Raw genomic sequence first — 6,000 nt, 5'->3', positions numbered from 1 at the left:
TATAGTGTGTTGTTTAAATCCCCAATCTAATACACAGGGAAAGAGGCTAATGTTCATTGCACAGGGCAAAGTCTTTAACACATGCACTGCTTGCTTCTCTTCTGATAGTTTAGATATTGCATTTTCTTTGAACGTGCACGTTTAGTTTGCGCTGTAGGTAAGAGAACACAGGCCAATTTGTTCTATATTTAACAGTGCAGCTCTTTTTGTGACATAAGCCTTAACGGGTTGACACAGTAAAGCTAGCATTATCTCACCCAACATGTGATTATACAATGGTGCTCACTGTTCTGGGGAAACAAGCTGTTGGCTTCATACAGGACTGGAAGGGATCTGACAAGAGACTCTGATATGTATTGTTGCCCTGTAGTAATACAATTGAGAGATGTGAGGATTGAGGGAATGTTGGGCACTGACGCAATGATATTTATGCAGGAATAAATGAAAAGGGATGGGTATTAACTCATTAGTTTCTTGACGGAAATACACACTAACTTGACAATGAATCCAGTATTTCCGGCCCAAGTTCCTCTCATACACATCCTCACAGGCTTGCTGGCTTAAGTAGAGCTGACTGTTCTGATGCATTAGTGTAAGGCAGATAATGCTTGTATACAGCTTGTATGCAACAGTGTAGGGCAGAAGGTGTTCTACGCCAAGGACAGATCATTTGCAAAAGTGAAGGACAGGCAAAGATCAGCACTGTGGACAGCACCTTATGAAATAGTGACCACAGAAGCAGGTGTTCAGCACCACGGACAGTTACCATGCATAAGAAAACAGAGTGGGTGTGCAGCACACAGACACCTCATTCTCTAGTACAGAGTTTCCCAACCAGGGTTCCTCCAGCTGTTGCAAAACTACAACTACTAGCATTCTCGGACAGCTGTTGGCAGGAGGCACCCTGGTTGGGAAACAGTGCTCTTGTAGTGCTGGACAGCACAGACACTTCATCCTCTAGTAGTGCTGGGCAGCACAGACACTTCATCCTCTAGTAGTACTGGACAGCACAGACACTTCATCCTCTAGTAGTGCTGGACAGCACAGACACCTCATCCTCTAGTAGTACTGGACAGCACAGATACTTCATCCTCTAGTAGTACTGGACAGCACAGACACCTCATCCTCTAGTAGTACTGGACAGCACAGACACCTCATCCTCTAGTAGTACTGGACAGCACAGACACTTCATCCTCTAGTAGTGCTGGACAGCACAGACACTTCATCCTCTCGTAGTACTGGACAGCACAGACACCTCATCCTCTAGTAGTGCTGGGCCGCACAGACACCTCATCCTCTAGTAGTGCTGGGCAGCACAGACACTTCATCCTCTAGTAGTGCTGGACAGCACAGACACTTCATCCTCTAGTAGTGCTGGGCAGCACAGACACTTCATCCTCTAGTAGTGCTGGGCAGCACAGACACTTCATCCTCTAGTAGTACTGGACAACACAGACACTTCATCCTCTAGTAGTGCTGGACAGCACAGACACCTCATCCTCTAGTAGTACTGGACAGCACAGACACCTCATCCTCTAGTAGTGCTGGACAGCACAGACACCTCATCCTCTAGTAGTACTGGACAGCACAGAAACCTCATCCTCTAGTAGTGCTGGGCAGCACAGACACTTCATCCTCTAGTAGTGCTGGGCAGCACAGACACTTCATCCTCTAGTAGTACTGGACAGCACAGACACTTCATCCTCTAGTAGTGCTGGGCAGCACAGACACTTCATCCTCTAGTAGTGCCGGACAGCACAGACACTTCATCCTGTAGTAGTGCTGGACAGCACAGACACTTCATCCTCTAGTAGTGCTGGACAGCACAGACACTTCATCCTCTAGTAGTGCTGGGCAGCACAGACACCTCATCCTCTAGTAGTGCTGGGCAGCACAGACACTTCATCCTCTAGTAGTGCTGGACAGCACAGACACCTCATCCTCTAGTAGTGCTGGGCAGCACAGACACCTCATCCTCTAGTAGTGCTGGACAGCACAGACACCTCATCCTCTAGTAGTGCTGGGCAGCACAGACACCTAATCCTCTAGAAGTGCTGGGCAGCACAGACACCTCATCCTCTAGTAGTGCTGGGCAGCACAGACACTTCATCCTCTAGTAGTGCTGGGCAGCACAGACACCTAATCCTCTAGAAGTGCTGGGCAGCACAGACACTTCATCCTCTAGTAGTGCTGGGCAGCACAGACACCTCATCCTCTAGTAGTGCTGGGCAGCACAGACACCTCATCCTCTAGTAGTGCTGGGCAGCACAGACACTTCATCCTCTAGTAGTGCTGGGCAGCACAGACACTTCATCCTCTAGTAGTACTGGACAGCACAGACACTTCATCCTCTAGTAGTGCTGGGCAGCACAGACACTTCATCCTCTAGTAGTGCCGGACAGCACAGACACTTCATCCTGTAGTAGTGCTGGACAGCACAGACACTTCATCCTCTTGTAGTGCTGGACAGCACAGACACTTCATCCTCTAGTAGTGCTGGGCAGCACAGACACCTCATCCTCTAGTAGTGCTGGGCAGCACAGACACTTCATCCTCTAGTAGTGCTGGACAGCACAGACACCTCATCCTCTAGTAGTGCTGGGCAGCACAGACACCTCATCCTCTAGTAGTGCTGGACAGCACAGACACCTCATCCTCTAGTAGTGCTGGGCAGCACAGACACCTAATCCTCTAGAAGTGCTGGGCAGCACAGACACCTCATCCTCTAGTAGTGCTGGGCAGCACAGACACTTCATCCTCTAGTAGTGCTGGGCAGCACAGACACCTAATCCTCTAGAAGTGCTGGGCAGCACAGACACCTCATCCTCTAGTAGTGCTGAACAGCACAGACACCTCATCCTCTAGTAGTGCTGGGCAGCACAGACACCTCATCCTCTAGTAGTGCTGGGCAGCACAGACACTTCATCCTCTAGTAGTGCTGGACAGCACAGACTCTTCATCCTCTAGTAGTGCTGGACAGCACAGACACTTCATCGTCTAGTAGTGCTGGGCAGCACAGACACTTCATCCTCTAGTAGTGCTGGACAGCACAGACACTTCATCCTCTAGTAGTACTGGGCAGCACAGACACCTCATCCCCTAGTAGTACTGGGCAGCACAGACACCTCATCCTCTAGTAGTGCTGGACAGCACAGACGCCTCATCCTCTAGTAGTACTGGACAGCACAGACGCCTCATCCTCTAGTAGTACTGGAAAGCACAGACACTTCATCCTCTAGTAGTACTGGGCAGCACAGACACCTCATCCCCTAGTAGTACTGGGCACCACAGACACCTCATCCTCTAGTAGTGCTGGACAGCACAGACACCTCATCCTCTAGTAGTGCTGGACAGCACAGACACTTCATCCTCTAGTAGTGTTGGGCAGCACAGACACTTCATCCTCTAGTAGTGCTGGGCAGCACAGACACTTCATCCTCTAGTAGTGCTGGACAGCACAGACACCTCATCCTCTAGTAGTGCTGGACAGCACAGACACTTCATCCTCTAGTAGTGTTGGGCAGCACAGACAGCTCAGATGCAATAGTGCAAGGCAGCAGGGTGGGTGGCTGCACAGTGAGGGAGCTCCATTCAATCCCATACAAACACTCATTTGTTCTCAGGCCTCTACACCCACCTCTCCTCCTCAGCAGCTTGGAAAAGCCACAATCCTGACTGGGCAGCACACTCAAAGAAAATCATTTTTCTTGCCCAAAGCACACTGGCCTTTTAATGGATTTCATTGCCCTTCACAACCTTTTCCTCCTTATGGATTGATTACTGGCCCAGGGGTCTTGTTGGTGGGGGCATGCAGGGAGAGACAAGGCGGGGGATTAGCAATCGTGAATCTTCCCACACTGTATTATAGATATTGTTATTTGCAGGTAACTATAAGGCCAGAGGTAAAGTCTCACAAAACTGGAATGCAGTGTAGAGTAGTGACAGAATAAGAGCCTTATAGTGCATATTGTAATATATATGTGTGTGTGTGTGTGTGTATGCATACAATGTAGGTAGAGCTGTGTGTGTAAAGCATGCAGTGCAGAGTTGTGACTGTGTTTAAAGCATATGGTGCAGAACTGTGTGTACATATGTAAAGCATACAGACGAGAGTGTGCGTATTTAACATGTAGGGGAAAGATGTGTTTGTGTAATGCATAGAGTGCAGAGGTATCAACATATAATGCAGAGTAGTTTGTGTGCACCTAAAGCAGAGTGATATGTGTGTATGTAAAGTATACAGGATAGTGATGTGTGTAAATAGTGCAGGACTGTGTGTGTGTGAACCATAAAGTTAAGAGCTGTGTATCAAGGTTTGCAGAGGTACATACAGTGCAGAAGTGTCTACATATGAGGGTGTATGTTTGTTCATGTATTTGTGTGTATAGCATATGGTGCAGAGCTGTCTGTGTAAAGCAGGGGTCCTCAAACTACGGCCCGCGGGCCACATGCGGCCCGCGGAGCGCATTTACCCGGCCCGCCGGGTGTTTTTGCCTTAGGATATCCCCGTGTTCCAAAAGATGCTTTCGGAACACAAGGATGCCTCTGAAGTCCCTGCGGCCCGCGTTTACTTTAAAAACGCGGGGACCGCCGGGAGCAGGCGCACGCAGCGACGTCACTGACGTCCCATGCGTGCGCCCATGACAACCGAGCGCGGAGCAGAAGAGAAGAAGCAAGGACGCGCGCGCTGGCAGTAGGTAAGTGTTTACCAGCGGCGCGTCCTTTCGGTGTTCTGACCACCGATCCTCCGGTCCTGCTATGGCCGGAGCGGTGGTCAGAACACTGAAATGGGGCAGTACACAGGCATACAGCCTCCAGCCGTACTTTATGGCTGAAGGCTGTATGCCTGTGGGGGAACATACTGCCAACGTAATTTGGGGGACTATACTGCCAGCCTAATGTGGGGGAACATACTGCACCTAATGTGGGGGAACTATACTGCACCTAATGTGGGGGAACTATACTGCACCTAATGTGGGGGAACATACTGCACCTAATGTGGGGGAACTATACTGCACCTAATGTGGGGGAACTATACTGCACCTAATGTGGGGGAACTATACTGCACCTAATGTGGGGGAACATACTGCCAGCCTAATGTGGGGGACTATACTGCACCTAATGTGGGGGAACTATACTGCACCTAATGTGGGGGAACTATACTGCACCTAATGTGGGGGAACTATACTGCACATAATGTGGGGGAACTATACTGCACATAATGTGGGGGAACATACTGCCAGCCTAATGTGGGGGGACTATACTGCACCTAATGTGGGGACTATATTGCACCTAATGTGGGGGACTATACTGCCAGCCTAATGTGGGGGACTATATTGCACCTAATGTGGGGGAACTATACTGCACCTAATGTGGGGGAACATACTGCAAGCCTAATGTGGGGGACTATATTGCACCTAATGTGGGGGGGGGCATACTGCCAACGTAATGTGGGGGACTATATTGCACCTAATGTGGGGGAACTATACTGCACCTAATGTGGGGGAACTATACACCACCTAATGTGGGGGAACTATACTGCCAGCCTAATGTGGGGGACTATATTGCACCTAATGTGGGGGAACTATACTGCACCTAATGTGGGGAGCTATACTGGACCTAATGTGGGGGACTATATTGCACCTAATGTGGGGGAACTATATTGCACCTAATGTGGGGGAACTACAACCTAATGTGGGGGCACTATACTGCACCTAATGTGGGGGGGGGAACTACAACCTAATGTGGGTGAACTATATTGCACCTAATGTGGGTGAACTATACTGCACCTAATGTGTGTGGGGGGGGGGACTACAACCTAATGTGGGTGAACATACTGCAAGCCTAATGTGGGGGACTATATTGCACCTAATGTGGGGAACTATACTGCACCTAATGTGGGGGAGCTATACTGCACCTAATGTGGGAGAACTATACTGCACCTAACATGGGGAACTGTACTGCACCTAATGTGGGGAACTATACTGCACCTAATGTGGG

This window comes from Hyla sarda, chromosome 2 (assembly GCF_029499605.1).
Source record: "Hyla sarda isolate aHylSar1 chromosome 2, aHylSar1.hap1, whole genome shotgun sequence".
In the NCBI taxonomy this organism is placed as follows: domain Eukaryota; kingdom Metazoa; phylum Chordata; class Amphibia; order Anura; family Hylidae; genus Hyla; species Hyla sarda.
The sequence above is the reverse complement of the archived record's forward strand: the minus strand, read 5'-3'. Positions refer to the sequence as shown.